Below are 22,281 nucleotides of genomic sequence, written 5' to 3'. Positions count from 1 at the left end.
GCTGTTTATATTAGCACCTCCAGGATATTAGCACCTCCAGGAAAATGGCGTATTTATATATATATGGCGCGCGTTGCATTGTGGGTAGCTCGTGACATCACTGTGTGAAAGAATAAGCTTGTTTTTTGACATGGAGGAGGAGGAGGAGCCTGTGATGTTGCCCTCTGTGTCGTAGTTGACAGAAACTGCTTTGAAGCGTGGCACAGATAAAGACAGAAAAAACTGATTTTTGTACATAATGTGTATATATATATTTATTATATTTATAATAACACTTTTGCCATATCAGAATGAAATCACATGTACATTATTTAAGCTTTTAAATGTTTTGTTGTGCCTACTGTGTCACTGTTGACAGAACTTGAGAAATGAGGAAAAAAAGCCGATAGATACACCTGTTATTTGTTCATAACATTTGTATATAGGTTCATGCTACCTAAATCAAACTTTCACATTATCATAGTGACATCCCATGTATATATTTCCAGCTTTCAAATGGTTTCGTTGTGTATGTTTGTGTTACCTATATGAAAAATAATATCATTTTCAAAATCTGTTTTTTTGTGATTTTGGGTCCAAAATGTTCATATAGTATCTCAAAATGACAGAAATAACTATCAGGTTATATAGGTGAGGTTGTCCTTAAAAAAAATATACCAAACATTGACATGCCAAACATTTCTTAATGGGGTTTAGTAAGACAAATCAAAAGTATGCGAAAAACGGCCAAATTAGCCCTGGACTCCAAAGGGTTAATGACACAGCACATTGTCTGCAGCCTGGCAGATCCTTACTCCTAATCATTTGTATTTGATTTGTTTAATTTTAAAAGTGTTAGTTTTAGGAAATAAAATATCAAATATTTCCCTTTATCATATAAATACATTGAAGACAATTGAAGCCTACAAACACTTTCTTTACCTTGCCATGCTATAACATAACCCTCTTGCACAGCAGCATGTTAATCCTCCTATATATATGACCTAAGTCTGGACATGAGTTACAGCAGCTCTAATGTGGTGGCTGTTTCATTTTTATCACTACAATTATAGTTAAAAAACATGACGCCTCGTCTGCATAATTGCCTGCTTGAGTTTTCACTGGTCAAGCGAGAAGAAGGGGAGAGAGGAGGGCTGCCCAGGGAAACGTACACTCGACATTGTGAAGTGTGGGTTTATGAAGAGCCTATCCCCCCAGCAGGAGCTGTTTTATTAGCGGTGTTTAAATGACCGGCTTGTAAAACATCAAGCAGCAGGCAGGCAGCCAGGCGATTGTGGCCTCAGGATCTGCTGCAATGCTACATCGCTGGCTATTTTCACCCTATTCGCAGCTTTATTTGACATGCTAGTGTGTAGACAGGGTTGTTTCGAGACACAATAATCACTCCTTAAGTTGAAACACTAGATACCCACCTGTGAGTTGGAGTTGGGACTCGGGTGGTCCTTGTTTAAACTGTATCTTTAAGCCAAAGAGAGAGAAAAAAACAGGCCAGGGAAGAGAGGTTAGATAAATAAGAGGTCTTTTTCTGAAGGTTTGATGATGTTAACACCTTGTCACGTGCAGAGAATACACTCGAAAAAAGTAAATGTTCACTTGCACACGCAGGGCGATGATGACATATTTTAAACAAATCACAGATCCAATATGCAATATGATTCCTCTGCTTGAAGGTCGTGGGAGCACATATAAGGAAATTATCCCTGGAGATGAGGATTGCAGTCATGGAAAATATGACACATTAACTATGTTTGTTGATGATGACACTGACTGAAAATCAGGAAATCAAGTACTTATATCAATCTATTTAGCATATTGATCTCTTTTATTTTAGATTCCTACTGAACAGTTCATATCGGCACAGTGTCTATCTTGAAGAAAAGCATAATTGACAAGATCAGTTTAAATTACACAGCTTAGACACTATTTTCCCTAAATGAATCAAACAATTAATAGAAAACTAACAATTAAAAAAGATCTGGTGTTAAAGGCAATTTAATGAAAACACATGTATACATCACTTTCTTGTTATGATGGTTTAAGGCAGTGGTTCTCAACTGGTGGGTCGCGACCCAAAAGTGGGTCGCGGACCCGTTTGGAGTGGGTCGCGGACCCGTTTGGAGTGGGTCGCGGACCCGTTTGGAGTGGGTCGTGTGAGTGAAGACAAAAAAAATAAAAATTTGAATTTAATTTTTTTTTTTTTGGGGGAAAAAGTCAAACTTATTTTGAAGGCCCGATTTTCTAACGCTATGCATGCAGTCGGCGTTGGACTGGAAGTACCGGAGACCATAAACGGTTTTGAAAACTTCTGTCACGTAGTGATCATCTTCTCAATAAAACATCTTTGCTGATGTTTTTTCGAGTCTTCTGGCCAATCAGAATCAAGATTGTTTCCGGAAGTCCCCACGGAGAATAACTTTGCGGTAGAACTCTTCTTTATAAATCCATGGGTACAACTTCAGATAAAAAAGAACACATAATGAAATATGACCCCCGGTTTGATGATTGACAGGTCACAGAACAATGGGAGCTATCTACCCTTACCCACAATTTAAAGTAAGTCACACAGACTATCTCCTCTTTACTCTTCTCGCAGCAAGATGTCAGAACAAAGTGAAAAACAAACAATGGCATAAAATATTATTAACATTTCGGGTAGTAATTTTCGAGTGTACCAGAATGCATAGTTTATGTTAGTATTTCTAAAAATCTCCTGAGGGAGAATCCCCCCAGACCCCCCTGCTGGGGTTGGGTTTTCAGCATGTGTGCCTTTTTATATAGTTCAGCTTTGATTCCATCATCTCATTAAACCTTTTTTAAAAGCATACTTTAGTTCTGTGAAGGGATATAAGGGATATATGCACTGTACTTCACTTTTATTAATATTGTATGCTGAGAAGCGTATATATTACAGCACGTGTTTTTGTTGAATAGATTTGAGTGCTTCAAAATGTTGGGTCGCGATGTATTGACCAAGTAAAAAGTGGGTCCCGAGGCCTGACCAGTTGAGAACCACTGGTTTAAGGTGTCTGCACTTCTGTTAAGGGCAGAATGTTATCGTGGCTAAGAAAATAATACAAATATGTTATATAGATTTGTATTATATATTATAATACCTCATTCAAAACCTCAGACTCTAAAGACACCACCACCAACAACAACAGTATCTTAGAATGTTGAGATATTTAACACCAGTTCATGTGGTTTACAAGTTTTTCATTTGCTTACACAGCCTACTCAACTGCAGTAAAAGCTGCATCTCAAACTGTTCAGCTGTCAGATGATTATGCTGCCCTCTGTCCTGTCAGAAACATTGATTGCAGAATCAAAGATGCTGCACCAAATCACTTCCCATCCCGCTGACTGTCAGTCAAAAGTATTCTGGCTGCATAAAAGTAAGTGAAGACAGAATATTTTAAAAGATGTTCCTCTGTCTCATCTTTTAATGTTATTCTCCTACTGTAGAATTATTTTATATTCTCTGCTGTCTAGTGACAGTGCTGCTTGAGGTGTGAATGAGGACTTCTGTAGCTAAGGACAGATAATTGGCAAAGGGTTCAAATGTTAAGTTAAATGAAAAAACTCAAACAGCAGCACTTTAAAAAAAAAAAAGGATTTGAAGTATAATTCAGTCATAGTGTTCTGACTGGTTTAATCTCGATAAAAAAAGTCTGCCATTAAAAGTCCTCACAGTATAACAAAACGGCATAGAAAAAGGGATTAAGTCAGGGATGTGTTTGTTTCAATTGAAAATGAGGTAAAATAAGCATGCGTTACTATATAAAAGTACTGTAAGTTCTTATACAAAGTTTATATAGAAAAAAATGCCATACTGTAGATAAGTATACAGGCACTGGACCTTGAAGGATTTCCAGAAAGAGACCACTCAAATTCACAGAAGACATCTTATCTCTGCAGTCCCTCAAACAACACACTAGATTTAGAAACCTTATCATCAAATACACCTGCAGCAGTCTAAATAAAGCTCTGTTGTTCTTTGTGGTCCTGGTTACACTGAAAACCAAGGAGTGGTCTGATCTGTTAGTCAAAGCCCTCACTGACACATTATCACTGCCATGCACAAGTCTGTAGCAACTCCAGTCTGTAGCAACTCCTGTGTATTGTTCATATTCAATTTCTTCACACCGACAGACCTGTTATAGCTCATCAGAATTACATTTTTGAATGTTGCTGCTGATGGTGCATGGTGACAAAACTATCCAATCAATGCGTTACTGGTCAGTCTGTATAACTTCATGTTAATGTTATTCATTTGTAAAACACCAATGTAAACAAGATCAGTGCCAGGTGTAAAAAGCAACATGGTATATTTTTCGCCCTCATGTGAACCAAAATAATCAAACTACAGTTGGAAATGGACATTAATAGTTTGACAAAAAAGTACATTATTTATGAAAAGGCTGTTGTAATAATGTAAAAAAATGATTTAACTTGAAACGGTGACACTACTTTTAATTTTACATGAGCATGAGCAGGCTTTTGTACAAAGTCCTGTGCTGTCTAATTGATGGATCTGATTTTGATCCTGTTACAACCGCCCAGCCTGGCTGTCCAGACTGCCTCTAATTTATCTGGTGTCTCTAGATTAAACAGTGTACACTCATGGCTGCGTCAGAGAGAAGCTGCACTCCGAACAATTTCAAATGTAAATACAACCACCTGACTGAAAATCTATCTAAGAGTTTTGGGGCTTCATTTTGTTCTCAGACCAAATGAGGGGAGGGAGCAGGACTCAGATGACAGTTAGTGAAAAACTTAAAATAGGACTTTGAGAAAGTTGTGCAAGCCTGAACATCTGGGCTAGAAACCAGGGAATTGTGCAAGTCAGACATCCTAAGGTTAAAAAAAAAAGAGCCCAGATCAGATGATTCTAACAAACCTATAAAAACGTTGGCCTAACTAAGGTCTAGGTAGAACGAGTACACAAAAAAACCTCCTGTGCTGTGATAATATTCCATTAACCCCAGCCTGTTTTCTCTGAGAGAGACAGAGGTTGAAAGCAAATGTTGGAAGCTCTGACAGTGCTGTATTAATGATCCATTGGGGAGTGGTTTGAGTTCATGGCATATTTCATGAGCCAGAAGAATGAGCGCTGAGGTTTCTGGTTTGGGGTCATCTGAAGAGTCAAGACGAAACATCCCTCACAGAGTCCCCACAGGAAGTCATCGCTAAGAGTGCAATTGGAGAGAGGAAGCCGCCCAGTTTCAGCTCTGAGAGTCTTGCTGACCAAAGTTAGCATTAACATCTCATTTTTTGGGTGGTTATGTCTTAATGCTAACTCTAGATTTGCGAAATGTAGTGAAAAACTTGCACTGCCCAACTAACTAACTTAACTTAACCTTTCAAGTTGAATGCGTCACATTAAATATCTCATGAGAGTCTTATTACATCAAGGGCTTCCTAGACACAACTATCTTGGGTCACAAGGTTATCTGGATGATTTAATTGTGTTTATAAATATTATGGTAACACAAAAAGCAGTTATATGACATATGTATAAATATAAATGTAATTTGTGAGTCTGGCCAAGCAGTTGATACAATTTTAAATTCTGCTTGACAGTTTATGATAGACACATCTTGGTTGGTACCCATCCCTTGTTGGGAATAGATAGGAGATTAAACATAGTTAACAGTGGTAGCCTACAATTAGAACAGGATGATCATCTCTGAGATTCTGAATCTGAAGTGCTGATTGTTTTAAGCATTTCTGAAATCACTTTGATCCTATACATAAATTGCACAACAATCATGAGTCTATTATGGCCAAAAATCAAACACTGACAGTCTAATGATGTATTATTTGGTTGCAACAGTATAACTGATTGATGGTGGTGAAGTTATCTAAAAACATCTGTAAACAATCAGCTAATTTTATAAAATGACACCAATCTATGTTATTATGTCTCATAGTTACACATCTTTAACAACTGTAAAACATAACTTTCCAAGTCTCTGCGTGTTAATGTCTCCCACTGTGATGACTTTAACTTGACCGCTTACTCACAAGGCTGAGAGATGTGTGTTTACGTGTAGAAGAGTTTGGTGTTAGCACCAGGCGGGCTCCCGTCCCAGCTGGTTGTTTATGTTCCTGCTGGAGACCAACCACCTTCGAGCAACATCAATTCAGGCAAGAGAGACACAACCACCATGTGTGAGTGTTCTCGTACTGTAAATATTTCTTTAGCTGTCGGCTGCCCTCCCTGCCAGTGCTCGCATTTTAAAAAGGTGTGGGCTCAGACAGATTTAGACGAGGGCTGTTAAAGATTACATGTCAGCCAAAGAGTGTTCTCTCAACAAAGATTTGTCTTTCTCCAAGACGACTTTAACGAAGTTAGTTTGGTAAAGAAATTAGATTCTATTCAGTAAGTTGATTACTGGTGGCTTTACATGTTCCCATCTAATTGCAGTATTTCCTGTAGTGTAAAACATGCCATACATTTATGTCAAAGAGTAAATATTAATTTATGACCCCTGCCGAAAATGTATTTGAAAGACTAGTTGCAGATACTGATGACATCGGAAATGTATAATCCAGTTTTTTAAATGTTAACTGAAGATATTTGAGTGAATACAATACCCTGTAGACGACTAAAATATTGTCAATAATCCTTAGTTGTACTTCTATTAAGACTTTACGTGTGTTATAATGCTAATTAAAACAAAAATCCTATATTTGCCATTTACAGTTACAGTGTAGAGTGTACAAGTTTTGATGGAAGAATATGGAAACACATGGTTATGTGGACTTGGATTAAACCACAGTGGAAAAAAATAAAGAACAAATTCCTCTAAAATATTCATTACTGGTTCATAGTTTTCCCTTAAAACTGAGTGTAGGAATTTGAACTTTCAGTTCACAGTAATGTTAAAAGAACTGGAACTGGTTGTGGGCTAAATGTACGTGCATAGCAGGAATGGTGTTTCCCAAAATCAAAAGTTTCTTGGGTTGCTTTTCATTTCCCAAAGACCAGCATGACTAATCACAGAGTACTCTCACTTGACTTCTTTTTCCACACATTGTGGAGACATTGCACTATTAATCTTTCCAAACTCTTTCAGTGTGTATAAATAATACCTTTAAATAATGAGTGACCATAACATATTAGTTGGGTTATTAAAAATGTATCTTTTTCAAAATACATAATTAGTTGCTATGGCTATGCTGAAGGGAAAATATGATGTTGCTCCATCGGAATGTCTCCTCTATGTCCTGCCAAATTCGAGCTGGAAACACTTAGTAGGGAACCTGTGTGTACTAGAAACCGCTAATAATTTGCTTAAGGGAACCCACATCTGGTCGGATGGCTGAGGCAGAGGTTAAGAGTGTCGAAACTGGGCCACCGCTCCCTGCCAGTTGCAGGCTGAGAATAAGGCCTAATGTTAAACAAAAATCTTAACTACAGGAAATAGGCCTGTTATCATAATGCAACCATTTGCCTTGGCTGACAACCAGACTGAAATTGCTCCTTGTTTACTATTTTTGAGTGGGGACAAAAGTTTATGGACAGATAAATCACAAATCCTTAGCAGAACAACTGCAGTTGTCGAACTGTTTATTTTTAGTATTGAGGCCAAAAAGTAGAGCAAATAGATGGAACAAGTGTGAAAAAAGGCACGTTTGTTTACACAGCTATCAGCTTTGTTTGAGGACTTAGTTGATAATCCGAAGAGTTCCGCCCTCTGAGCTACTGAACTCTGACGAGTGCTCAAACGCTTCACAACTTATAAAACAGCTGCTTTGGGAAACAGAAGCAAACTGAGAAGAGTATTTAAAAGTTGGCAGGAACCAAACTAAAGACCAATTAAACAATAAGGAGGAGGGAGATGGTTTTTCAGCCTGCAAAGGTAGTCTACTTTGCTCCAGGTTACTTCCAAAATCACAGTTGCGTTGGTTGAAATTATATGAAGAAGAAAGTAGGAGGAAAAGTCAACCGCAATAAAAAATGGTTGCTCCCGCTCTCCCTCCTTTCCAATACGTTAATACTGTACATATCACCATCCATACGTTGATTTATAGAAAGTAGCTGAAGATACACCATATGCATTCAACGCTGTGAAATGTTGACTGCACGTGCCACTGTAACGTTCATAGTTTGCCTCTGGGTCTAACTTAGTTTTTAAGTTAAAAACATAAGCACATTAGGAATGTATGCCAAAGTTGGAAACTGCCTGATGATCAACTGCATGATCTGCGTTTGTTGATCATGACAATCGTTTGTTTGTTTTCATCGAATGCTGCTGCTTTAAATGTTGCGGCCACAAAATAAATTAGATTAGATTAGATTAGAATCTTTAATGACCACACAGCCAGGCTGGTGGAATTCGTGTTCAGTGCAGAGTATTACAGCTTGTTCCATACAATTCAAGATACAATAAACAGACAATACAAAGTACAACACACAGCACAGGGCAAAGACATATAACATAAAGTTCAAGGTGTGGTGGATTGTTATTGTTCATTGGGGTTATTTAGAGTCCATTTAGTGTCCGTATTGCAAAGGAATGGCATTATCAATTTTTCATTTTATAATGGATGATTCTGGTATCCTATCCTTAGGGATTAGTTAAGAATGCATTTAAGTGTGTTTCCTTTGCATATATAACATTCTAACAGCTCTGGTAATGACTGATACTTTGGAGTTATTTCACTCAGTCACTACTGAGCAAAAAAGGAATTTTGAGGCTGTGTCTTAAAACATGTCTTTCTCCTATTGAACTCTCAATAGAAGAAGGGCATTGCACTCTATCTACTGATGAAGAAGACATGAGGGAAAGAACAGATGATTAAGGGAGAAGGAATTTCTGGCACAGTATTTGTGTTGTAGCATCATGGATGAAATTAAGTGTGAGTTTTGGCCTAAAGGGTCTCACCTGTGTTCTCCCAAAACTGTTAAACTCTGCTGACAAAGTGTTCCTTGAACTTGCATACTTTTAAGTAAAAGTACTTCTCAAATCCCCTCTGAAAGACCCTTTCATACGACTGCAGCAGGATCTGAGCGGCTCACTGGTGACCAGGAACAAACCTCAGATCCTTGCAGTGTTTTGGCAGTGCGCCCTGCCCTGCGCTGATGGAATCAGTGTTTTGGTTCCTGCATCAGGGTGTATTTTCACATCAGAAATAGGGTCAACCACATCCATATGAATTGCCGCATATTTGAGGTTATTAAAGGAGGCCTTAGCTGGCACGCTGAGCCTCAGTTCTGTGTATGATAAAGTTTTAGGACCCAGGGACAGCGCGGCACCCTTGTTCCTGCAGCAGACCTGCTGAGAGAGGCCTAGAGTCAAAAGAAAAGACCAGCTGGAAACACTTAAAACTAAAGCTAGCATATTAAGTTTTTCCACAAACAAAGTATAGGTCTTTTCACTTCTATCCCTAATATATCAACTTGCTCTCCTTAAATTTTAGCAGTTGTTGTTTCACCCAGTTTGTTGGCTAAAGAAAAGTTATTTTTAGGAGGTTCTTGAGAAGTTTAAGGTTAGAAAGTTGGAGCAGGACTGATAAGAAATAAGAAATGAAGGGTACAATGACTATAATAAAAACCTCTAAGGAAGTCAGCATACCATTGCCAGGCAAAGACCAAAATGGTCCCTGATTTACCTTTTTAAAACATTACAAATGAATGCTAATTTGTTTATTTATAAATGTAAAAAGACTCTTTACTTAAAAGCTCATTTTAACTTGACAATAATGTCAAAGATGTGATCGCAACTTGTTTTCTGCTGCCCCTAAGTCGGCTAAAGTTGTTGGAGTTTAAAAACAACTGTGGTAAGAAGAATTTGGAAATGAAAATCAATGTGCTATTGTTTCATAACTTCAACTGGTGACCACAACAAGCTGAACACATTTCAGCTAAAGTTACATTGACTATCCCATACACAAAACTGCATTGACAACAAGTTCCAAGTTGGTCATGTGTTATTTTATTATTTCTATCAAACATGAGAAGAAAACTACACAGTAATTCAACATACATCTTTGAGAAGAAAATAACAAAGAGAAAATGTGGGGTTGGTGTGCAATGCATTGTCTTGCTATCAATTAGACCGGCACACTGTGTAGACGGCTGCAGAGGGATATAATTAATGTCTCAAACCAACAAAAAACAGATGTAATTCTGTTCATAAAGAGGCCAACATGCAGCCTCTACCAATGCTTTACTGTGAATCTATTTGCTTCAGGCATTGCTACATGCTTATTTATTTTAACGAGGATTTCTAGGCTCATGATTTTCTTATATTAAGCAGTGAAACACAAAGATGGAAAACGAGACCAGCCATGAAGAAAGGTGATATTAACTACAAGGCAGGGACACTAAAGGTATGATAAGAAAATGTGCTGCTACATAGATTCATAGCTTTATTTGTGCTGCTTTTAGAGCTGGCTAACAATCCTTTGCTGATAGTTAAACATATGTAGGGTCACTAATATCACAGACAAACCAGGTTTTTATTTGAACACCATTCGAAAAGCTCTTTGTGGAAACAAAAGAAGCAACAACACAAACTAATGGAGGTAGGAATTCCTCTTCTAAGTCTGCAGTTTTTATATTTGTGCATCTTTGCCTCAAGGTTACATTTGTAAGTATCTCAATAACACCCAAAAGGTAGGAGTTTAAGGTTATGAAGTACATTGCTATTAGGTGTGTGTAAAAAAGGTGTTATTAAAAAAGACTGCGATGTTGAGCTAAGATGCCAGCGTAGAGCCAGTGTATTTCGAACAAAAGGGCTGCTACATCAAGTTGGCTCTATATTTCCCCCACACAAAAAAGTGACAAATCAACATCTACAAAAGGTGCAAGTCATGCTTTCCAGCTTTTTGCGTTTTTGGTCACTCTGACTAACATGATGACTCACTCTTTAATCGGAAAGTTCAACATGTCTCTTTAAAGGATTTTATTTAAGACTTCAGTTACAAAACATGTATCCAGTAAAAAACCCTTTCTATTGAGTCATGACAAGAGCAGATTTTATTAGGGACACATCATTATAGGTTACATTTGTGTTGAATCCACCTTATTCTGGATATTCCTTTTGTTTTAACAGAGTAGAATGAAGGATTATGTATATCTAAAGTAACTGCATTTTGTAGAGTCTGAAATGCTATTAAAGCATTTCTTTCCTACGATTGATTCCACATATGGTTGTTTTCAGGGTGAAACAGGTAAAAGTCTGTGCGAGACGGATCAGTCGGTTTTTGTCTGCAGGCCTATCTTAACCATCTGAGGGAACCTAAAGCAGGGGGCTGTACCCAAATCTACAGACTCTACAGACTCTTGTCGGAGTTCATTTCCCCCCAAACTGCCTCCTCTCAATGAATTCCAGATGTTTCGCAGACGAAAGTGAATTTTAAGGGGTGGAGGGGTGCTGGCAGTTGTTCTTTTTTTGCACGGTATGTATAATGTATGTATGTCGTTTACCTAAAAAGCAGTATAGGCCCCTTACACATGGCAGGACTCCAAGGCCGTACAGAGAAATCTTTTTCCTTAATGTCTTAAACAAGTATACTGAAACGATTCAGCTGTATAACCAGCTAAATTATTTACATTTACAATAAATGCAAATGAAGAATATACAGCTGAAACAATTTAAAGTAGCAAAAAACAAGACCCCACATGCTTAACAATTGCCAACTCAGTTCAAGTAACAGCCAGCAGAGAAACTATTCCAGGTCTAATAAAGTTCTGACTTGCACATCTTTGGCAAAGGAACTTTAAAATCTGTGAACCCTCAAATTCAAATAGTAGTTCATGCAAACAAGCTGAGGAGGTGTTTCAGATCTAGTGCCTGTGTGTGGTCCGCCTCTCTGAAATAACTTGGGTTATGGAGACATAACTGGAAGAAATATACTGCTCTCTATTTTTAATAAATATCAAATCCATCTTGCCTGTGGGGAAAATGAAAAGAAGCCTCGACCTAGTGTTCCTCTTGGCTTTTAATAAAGCGGCAAGTTCTCAGACAAGGGGAATCAAATGAAAAAATGCAAGAGATGCAAATAATAGTTGTGCAGTTAAAACATTGTCTATAACAGGGGTATCCAAACTTTTTTCACTGAGGGCCACATACAGAAATATATTCGAAAGGGCTGGACCATTCAGTAAAGGTGAGGTATATTGCTCATTCCTGAAAACAGAAGCCTCAGACTGCTTATAATAAGGGAAAATAAGATTTGTTAGAAAATGTTTTCAAATGTAATTGCTTGAATTTATTTGTAAAGTGGGAATACTAATGTGCATTATCTGTTTGCTATACATATATATTTAAGAAGTACAATATAAGAAAAGCACAAGTTTCAGGTGTGGGCCATATTCCATTATACTTTAAGAATTATCTGAGGGACCATTCAAAATGGAAAGCGGGATGCAGATGGCCCCCGGGCCATAGTTTGGACACCCCTGGTCTATACCATAAAGACCTAAAAGTTAAGCAAATTGATGAGATGTTTCTACCCTTTGAGAAAACTGAACTAGTTTGAACCTGAACAACAAGTTCTACCATTTAGCCATTGCATTTTTATTTTATTTCAAATATGAACAAGGATGATGTGAGATATTACCATGAACTTCCCTGAACCCTCATCAGGTCAATTAAGGCATCCCTCAAACCACGCTGAGCGCCACTGTAGCGAACCAGTGTGACTTCTAGCTGCAAATCATGGTTTCATGCTCACCACTCTTTTGCCTGACTCCCTCAAACAAGACTGCAGACTCATTGTTTGCTTTCCTTCCTGGTAGCGGCACACGTCGACTACCGCGCATGACATTGGCAGCAGATGTGGCGGGGCCCAGAAAAAATAAACTAGCCGACGATAATGTCGTCCGCAAAAGCTAAATATTGACTTAGCGACCTGTAATCAGATTCACACACATGACATAATGGAAAATAAACAGCAACATTTGCCTGTGTCGTCTGTGCAGACCCTCCCACCACAACACAGGAACTCCAGCTCTCTGGGAAAAACCAACCGCCTGGGGCTCCTCAGTCCATCTGGTAATAAGAACTTAGCCAATAACGCCAAGGGGTGGGAATAAGAAATGGGGGACAGAATATTACGATGTATAATTACTTGTGTGACAGTCCTGCCTTCTAAAGTCAAGCTTTGGAGCGAAAGCTTTGGAGTGGGCTCCAATTGGACTCCTACATTTCTTCTCAAAATATAATTTACTTTAAACTCAACTGCAGATTTCAAGCAAAAAAAAAGACTTTCGAAGGCCTTTGTCTACGTGAAACTGTGCACTGCAGCTATATTTGACCTTAAAACACAATAAAGAATAACTACTAACATCGTTCATATTGGATTTATTGGAGTTTAGATGTAATGTTTCTGTTTTGAGTAAAACTAATGCAGTCTGTTTAAGAGATAACCTTTCTGCACATCTGTTTATAAGATCAATGTTAATCCAAGCATCTGTTTATCTGCCAGAGTCGCAGTGCTGGCTCATCTTCTACAGCGAGAGAAAACATGAAGCTTGCATTCTCTGAGCTCTATAAATTAAGTCTCCAAATATAAGACCTTCATGTGGTTGGAATCTGGAGATTAAACAATGGTCGTAAATCAGGCACATCTGGGGTGCAATAAATCTGTCGTTCTATCTTTGGGCTCATCTCGCTCTGGGACCCGTTTACCAGGATTTCAAGAGCTCACAGTGCAGATAGAAGGATCACTTTGAGGGGATTATCTCACGCGATTCTTGTATTGTTCATCCGTGAAAATCACTTTTTTGCTATGGATCTGTATGTACTTGGAATCAAATTGTCCATGAATCCCATTACATAAGATACATTTGTTTCCAAGCTTTTTTTTGGCTCACAGCAAGGGTTTTGCCTACCTCTGATCTGCAAATGGGCACAATGAATTGTGTGGTGACTCATATAGTATAGCTTCATAATTTAAACGGAACACTTCTAGCAAGTCCCACCTTGTATAATAGATCCCAGACCTATATGCAAAAATGTTTGAATCTGATTTATGAGTTCAACGGATGCAATTTCCAAGGAACTACTTATCAGACCAGTTATTTCAGCATGAAAACTGCAGCATGAATAAAGTATTGTATCATTATGTTGCTGAGGAAAACCTTTGATCAAGGTATAGTCATGTCTATATATTGGGGTTTCACGCATAATAATTATTTCTCTCCATGGCTTATTTGCAGCAGATGTTTGGGAATGTATTCTGTATTATACAAACCATCTGTTATTCATTTACTCTTTATTTGTTTTGTTTTCAATGATTTTAACACACTTTTATCACTTGCCAGTGGACCAAATTAATGAGGGATATGAAAGCCTCTGCCAAGCTTTATGTTTGGGAGCACTAAGGCCTTCAACCACATTCTTTCTTATCGAATATATATGTATCTGAAGACATCAATTTGAAGCACTGTAAGTGGATAAATTGACTTTGTAGTCAACAAGATGTTCATTTTTGTCCCCCATAAAAGAGTTAAGAGGAATAAAAAGCTTTGGTTCAACCACACCAAAATAGTTTGGAGTTTTTCCAGCCCAAGTTTGTACTCAAGTTTGAAACTTTCCCTTTCCCAAACTTCTCATATGCACTTGAGTATTATTAGTCCTGAATATAAACCATGAAAAGTGTCTTCTTCTGCATATGGAAGTAACAACGACTCTGAATACAATACAAGAAGACATTGCTTCAGTGTTTTACGTATCTAAATCACATTTCAAGTCTGTGCACGAGGATTTGGCTAACGCTATTGGCTGCCTGCCAGGTAGTGTAGAGAAATACATCAAATCTAAGAATCTATGGAAAATTGTCAGGTTTTCTTTAGGATGCTTAAAGTACATCCCACTGTGGGCTTGTTTTAGACATTATGTTTTAGAAAACCCAGATAGAAAAAATGTTGTGCAAATTTATATTTATATAACCATGATTACAAATCTATTTTTAAAGGTGATAAAATATGATATGGAGCTTCATTTGAAAATCCTCAATAGAAGTTTTAAATGCAAAAAAAACATTATAGTACAGCCCTAGAATAATAATGTCTATTCGTCTATACATTGTGGATTGTAACAGTTTCAGTAAAGACTTAATGTGGAAAAAGATCTTAAAGTACTGCAGATTAAACTTTTACGATACACTCTAAATGACAGGTTTTGAACCAGACCAAGGTAAGACGACTGCCATATGGTTCCTTTTGTGTGTGGGAATGTGTTTTGACATTTCCTCTGTAATGTTAAGATCTAGATGAACTATCCAAATGTTGCCTTTTATTTCAGTAGGAGGCTGTAATTGTCGGATGCCTGGATAAACTGTCAGCTTAGACCAATTTCTTCCCCAGCCATCTGGACCTTTCACAATTTGGCTCATTCGTCTCCGTTCAATGCTTGCACATTTTTGGCCTGCCTACACAGAAGAGGAGATAGCGGCTCAGAGGACGCCAAAGGTAATCACAGGAGCTCCAACGAGCCTCTGTCATTTGTGCTCAATCAGACTGATAAATTCTACAAAATGCACATCGGAGGTTGAGGAGGAGATTTTATTCCAGGCCAGGCTGATTGCAGCTGATTGCTGGGCCGATAGGGTGGATGGTGGGTTAATCAAGATGGCAGCAAATTCATTAAACCCTGGCCAGTCCTTTGAACAATGGCCTATGACCTCCAAGTTAAGCAGCTATCATGGAAAACAATCAGCAATCAGGAAAGGAACACAATTGTTTCATGAGACAAAAAAGTGCCATACATGAATAGTCTAGTTATTTTCTCTTTGAACATAACTAGACAATATTAAGGTAATAAAGGTGTTGAACTGCATTCCAAACTTATCCCACCTAACATGTATCTGTTTTCATTTAAAGTGTTATGGACTAGGATTCAAGTATATTGTTATGAGGAAATTGCACTTAATGTTTATTAAGTGCAATTATTATTATTTATTAATCAGCTGATAGATATTGAAATGTCATCCTACTTATATCTTAGCTTTCAGTACAAAATGCTGCAATATAGTATTCCAGGGTATGAATCTTACTTGTGAATAAAAGCAGTCATGCAAACAAGTTTGATGAAACCCAGCGGGTCTGGAGAATAATGTATCCTTATAATCTCCCTGTTATAAATGGAAGTCTGCAGGGCCCAGTCTCAAGTGTGATGATGTGTTGATTTTTACCATAATAGGCTGTGTGTGTGTGTGTGTGTGTGTGTGTGTGTGTGTGTGTGTGTGTGTGTGTGTGTGTGTGTGTGTGTGTGTGTGTGTGTGTGTGTGTGTGTGTGTTATTATAGCCTTGCGCGACTGCTGCCCCACGGAAACAGAAACATATGGTGGTCACTGGGGAGCAGAGGTTGAATAACTCTTAAGGATAGCATATAATTATCCAATCGCATTCATGCACTTCAATATATCTCTGTTACAAGGAAAATAAAAAACATAAATCTGATTAGATGTAAAATAATAGTTGGAAATTAGTCTTTCACAAAGTTGGTCCTATAAGATATAATAATAATAATAATAATAATATCAAACACACAATTTGTTTAAGTGGAAGGTTAAGCTTCTTAGATTAACAAGACACTCAGGGGAAAGGGGGGTAATGTTATGTCTCTATATTTTGTGTAATCGGAAAAGTGCAAAACATCTTGAAGTATTTTCATGACAAGCTTAACAAAAAAACTGCAATTGGAAACATGAGAGGGACCAACATGGCAAAAGGCCCTCTAAAATAAATGTGCAGTTACTTCTTCTTACTTCTATATGACATGAGGTTGCCTGCTGTAACTTCTAAAGATGCTTAATGCTTGGTTGAGGTGTGCAGGTCATGCTGGTGTTCCTGCTGGGATGTCACCGGCAGAGTGTGGAGAGGCAGCTGCAGGGAAGGTGAGCTGCTGCAGTCATAAATCCTGCTCAGTCACTCATTGGCTTCTTCAAAGAGAGCCCTTGTCTACAAATGAACTCGTTTCCCTCACTAACTCAAGTTAGGCTTGTCCAGCTGTTCAAAGTGTTAAAGTTAAAGTGTTACTCTTGTATTAGTTTGTTCTGTTAAAAGATGATTAATGAAGTGACCAATCATTTAATTTCCTGGAACAGATCTGATCCCTGGAAAATTACCTTCTTTTCTACATTTTCCATCTCATCTATTTCATTTCCTATATGGAACTTTGCTTTAAATGAAAATCTTCAATTGCCTCTGGCAGGGGGAATGATGTGGAGTAGTCAATGTTTACTACTGCAGAATGCAACCGTAACAAGGAGTCACCACAAGTTTCAAACACAATTATCGGCAGGATACACTATCTATGCTTTTTATAGATATGTATTATCAAAAATAAAGAAAAACATAATTCTGGAGAATAATTTGTGAATGTTCTTTTGGACACAAATATGCAGCAACACCAGTTTATTCGTTAATGCATTATATTTGAATGAGAAAGTGATGTAAATGTAAAAGTCAGATTGAAGATTATAAAATGAAATACGCAAACTATGAATAGCATGAAACACAAAAAAGTGCTGTGCATACAATTGAATATGAACTCTAAATAGAACTTAGCAAATAGTCCAGTAATCACTCTCCTAATAGCACGGTTTTTGAGTTAAAAAAGTGCATTTTATTGCACGGGAATAAATGGACAGTGAAGCTCTCCAATTTGGGTGTAAGCTTTAACTTTGAGGAGAAACAAAATGTCTATTATCCTTCTTGCTGAGCTGAACACTTTGCTTTAGGGCAAGGGATTTCTGTCACCAAAAGAAGAGGGATAGGGAAGTGGAGAGCAGTCAGCCACTGAAAATTAAATGTTAATTAAATGCAGATATAAGCTGCAACCACTCTGTTGTATTTTGAAGCTGCACTCCAGCTTGAGTCAACACTTGATTTTTGTGGGTTTTACCCCTCAATTGCACAATGCAGAGTTCTTGACCAAATAAATTCAATGACGCATAAAGCGGAGATTTGTCTCGGATTAATTTTAATCCACCCTATTTCCATTTGGGAAGGGCTGCTCGTCAAAGATACAATCACATCACAGATGGGGACAGCAAACTGTTGTTTATTCTTTAGTTTTCTCCAGGGCACTAAAAAAATGCCAACAAGGTTTCCATTGTAAAAGAACAGACGTCCTTTGTGTGCCTTGCCTGAGCTGTGTTTCCATAGTCCTGTGCTCTCCACCCTTTAAATCATATAATATTCCTGAATTACAATGACATGTGCAGGATATAGTTTCTAGTCTCCCAGACGCTGCTGTCAGAGCGTCTTAAAGTTTTGTCTTGGCCAGGAAATCTGAGCCCCGCTCCACAGGCAGCTCAACACACTGACGGAAGACAATGGTCTCCAGTAAGTTATTGGTTTTTAAGAGGTCTATTGTTAAAGCTATAACAAGTTGAAACTAATGGAAGAGGAACAGTAAGGATTTATTTTTGAATTGTGGCATAGTTGTGGTTCCAACAGCATCCATCATGAATATAATCAATGAACCAAATTAACTATGCTAAGAGTCAACAACCAGTGCTAGCAGCTCTCTCAGTTGTATGCTAGCATGCTCACAATAACACTGCCATACTCTGCTGAGGTTTAGCAGCTAGAAAGTGTCCCCTCATCTTAGCTTAGCACATTAGCATGTCAACATTTACAGGAAAATTCAAAGGATCACCAAAGTCAGTATGAGAACTATAATCTTGGCCCCATGCATTTTTATATTACCTTTTATGATAACCAATCCAGATAAGTGAGTCAACCAGCGGCCAGACACTGCCGTCCCTGGAGGCAAGGCTACACATTTGAGTAAGAACGTCTAGTCAACCATTTATGAGTTGCTAGAACAATGCATTTGCAGATGTAAGTATGTGCTTCTCCGTTTGACCTGCGTATTGATATCTTGGCAGAAATGCTGAGCGTTGCAACTTTCTCCTCTCATGTACTTTCTCCCTCCTTCATTTCCCTGCAGCTCTCCCTTCGTGTCCTCCTCTCCTCGTCTCTTATTGGCTGTCGGAGACATGTCTGTGGTTCTGTGGGATCCTACCATGTAAACAAGCATGTTTCACCACCAGCAGACTGCCAAAACCCCTCAATTTGTCACTTCCCAAAGTCAGTTAGTGTTTTGCGGCTTGAAAGGTGCAGGCAAAGGTACTTCAAGGGGAAACCTCAGGCAAAGTGAGGCCAGAGATGGAGGAGTTGTGGTCGGTGGCTTGCACTGTTTTGTAGGTGTGCTGAAAGTACAAACCGCCAAGCAGCCTCCAAAAGAAAGCAACACAACCTTCATCTGTTTACACTTCAGACTATATTTTAGCTTTACATTTTAGCGATTAAGAACATTAGGTCGTCATATTACTCCCAGCACAGTCAAACTATTTAACCAATGGTCACTGGCAGGCTCTGTAGATCCATAACTGAACACCATTCATTAGCAGAACATGGTCATGAGAGGTTAATGTGCAAATAACAGAATTTGAATAGTCTAATTTGATCTAACATTTCAAATGCTTTAGCTGCTTCTTTCGTGGTGTCAAAGAGTTGAAGGTGAGTTTGGAGATAACGTAATTCAGCATCACGTTATTTTACTAAACTTTTTTGAATGTACTCATTTCATGATGGTCTCAGTGGTATGCACTTTTAAACGTTAGTAATATAATCTGCATCTTGAATATCTAGTGTAGATATATGAATATTTCATATTAACAAGCAATGCCTAACATTAACAATTCAACTCTCAAAGCAGAACCTATCTCTGTTTGAACCCATTTGTATTCTTTTAGTACACAGAAATGCATGCAAATGCTAAGAATCATTGGGTGAAATGATGAGGATCAGGCCAAAACACATAAAACACTTTTTCCAAAATTAAATCAATGTATGCCCACCCTCTGTATGCATTATTTTGTCAATATACAAAAGGGTTAGGGTTTGATAGCTTTTATCAAGTCTTATTTGCATAACACCTTTAAATATTCGCTTAAGTCTAAACAACCACTCAAAGATTTCTAATCGTCATGTTCATAACCTGAACCTACAACCTTAAAAAAAGATGAGCAACATAATATAAAACATGTAAAAAAGACACATAGGAAGTCATTAGTACCGAAGCTTACAAAAAGGGGTATCGGATCGAAACATTTTACCTTTTATATAGGAACGCATGTAGTTTGATAAACCTAAAAAAAAAGGTAATCTAAGCCAAAACAAAGTCTGCATTAACCTGTTTCCCTGACCAAACAACCAGTATAACAATAATCCTGTATGATTCTGCCCAGTTACTCTTTTAATGAGATCAAATCAAGCCTCCAGCCACCAGGCTTCTTTGCCAGCTTTTCAAAATGCTTGTATGCTCATGATATTATGATATATGGTGCATATTGATAGATTTCAGCAGTCCTTGTTGGAAAGCTTAGCTCCAGTGTCAGTGGTTTTGTGGGTGTCGGTACAGAACCAAAAGCTCATGAGAAAACTCCTTCAGACCGGATTGAGTTAACGAAGACGCACAGTTTCCTTTGTCATCTGTGCAGATGTGTACAGCTGCCCCCCCTTCACACACACACAGACACACACACACACACGCCCACACACTTCTCCCATTACTTGTCTGTTGTCTTTCCACAGCTCATGTTTGCCAGATGCAGCAAGAAACAGATGAGAGAGGGTGATACAGACAGGGAGAGAGAGAGAGAGCCTGAGGATGAGATTGAAAAAGTAAGAGAAGGGGGGAGAGAGGAGAGGAGTGTGGATGGAGATGTGTGCGTGTCTGATGATTCACGCCTGCAAGGTGGAGGAGTACAGGGGTCCACTGCAAGTAGGGGAGGAGAAGTGAGGGGGGAGGGAGCACGAGGGGGGGGAGTGCAGACCTCCTTTGGCCAAGCTGAAGAAAACACGCTGGCCTCCCGCTGATATCTGTGTTAGCCATGAGCCCGCCCTGACAGGTCTGCTCACTTTCTCTCTCAGTCTTCCCCTCTCCCATCTCTTCACACACTCCTTTTCACACTCACACACACCATTTGCTCTCTGACCTATCCTCCTCTTTCTTTTTTCTTTTTTATGACGACTGTTGCAACCCCTCTGCCTTTCAATCGTCTCTCTCCCTTTTATGTTGTTTGGGTCGCAACCTTATGACTTACTGTACGTGCAGATAATTGAATTAGATCTCAAACAAACACATCCAACTATGTGCAATATATATATGCCGTTAAAACTGCTATATATACCTGGCTGCTAAATCCTAAGAACTCTTACACGGTGTGTATGTTGAATATTATGTAACTTTAAAAAAACAAAAATGTTTATTATATCATAACTTAGTACTTTTTAATGCATGTTACATACATTAAGCTGTCTGTGGCTCTTTTTCTGCTGTAACTACGTACATTTCCCCTTTGTGGGACTAATAAAGGTATTCTGAAACAACTTGGTAATTCATTAATTGATTACTTTATCATTTGTAAATAATGTAACTTTATTTTGGAAGCAAAATTGTCTGCATTGCAGCTTTTTATTTATTGTCTTTAAGTGGAATCATATTGTTAGGATCTGATCATATCATGTTGTTATTTTACAAAATACTGAAAAATACAATTTGATCAAAAACAAACTAGAAATGTATTGCATACCATTGGAATACCATACCATTGAAAAACGGGTTAATCCGTTAGAGCACAAATTATAGGCTAATTAATTCAAAATGTAATTTAATAATTTGTTTCTTATCTTCTAAACAAAAAAGCCAAAAATATACTTGTTTTATCTTCTTAACAGTCAAGATTTGATGGGTTTCTCATTCTTCTTTGTTATCAAATAAAATATCAAACATACTTTTAACTGCTGATCAAACAAAACCAGACATGGTAAGGTAATTTATGGTTGTGGTTTTTCTTTTAAATATATTTTCCTATTTAATAGACCAAACTAATAATCAACAGATTAGTAAGGAGTCACTCTAATCAAGTTACCTGTCATTTAACATATTGGAATATATTGTGTGTTATAAATGATTGATTCCATTCACATCTACAAGCTCCAATACTGAATATTTCCACAGTGTTTCTTGTGTCATGTGACATTGTCTCATGTGTCAACCGCCCTTGCAACTTTACCTGAAATGTTGTCCCCCCTTCTATACAGCCTTTGACAGAGCACAAGGTCAACACTGAACACAGAAAAAGCCCAGGAGCCTCCTGGAGATATCTGGAGAATGCCGAACATGGCCGGCAAATGAAGACACAGCTGCGCTCGTCTGAGAGCTCCGAGTCTCTCAGGAACGTAGAGTTATGAGACCACTCACACACGACTCTGTTTGCTTAGTCTCTGACACGGAAAGACAACCA

The sequence above is a fragment of the Gymnodraco acuticeps genome, unplaced genomic scaffold, assembly GCF_902827175.1.
Source record: "Gymnodraco acuticeps unplaced genomic scaffold, fGymAcu1.1, whole genome shotgun sequence".
NCBI classification, from domain to species: Eukaryota; Metazoa; Chordata; class Actinopteri; order Perciformes; family Bathydraconidae; genus Gymnodraco; species Gymnodraco acuticeps.
The sequence above is the reverse complement of the archived record's forward strand: the minus strand, read 5'-3'. Positions refer to the sequence as shown.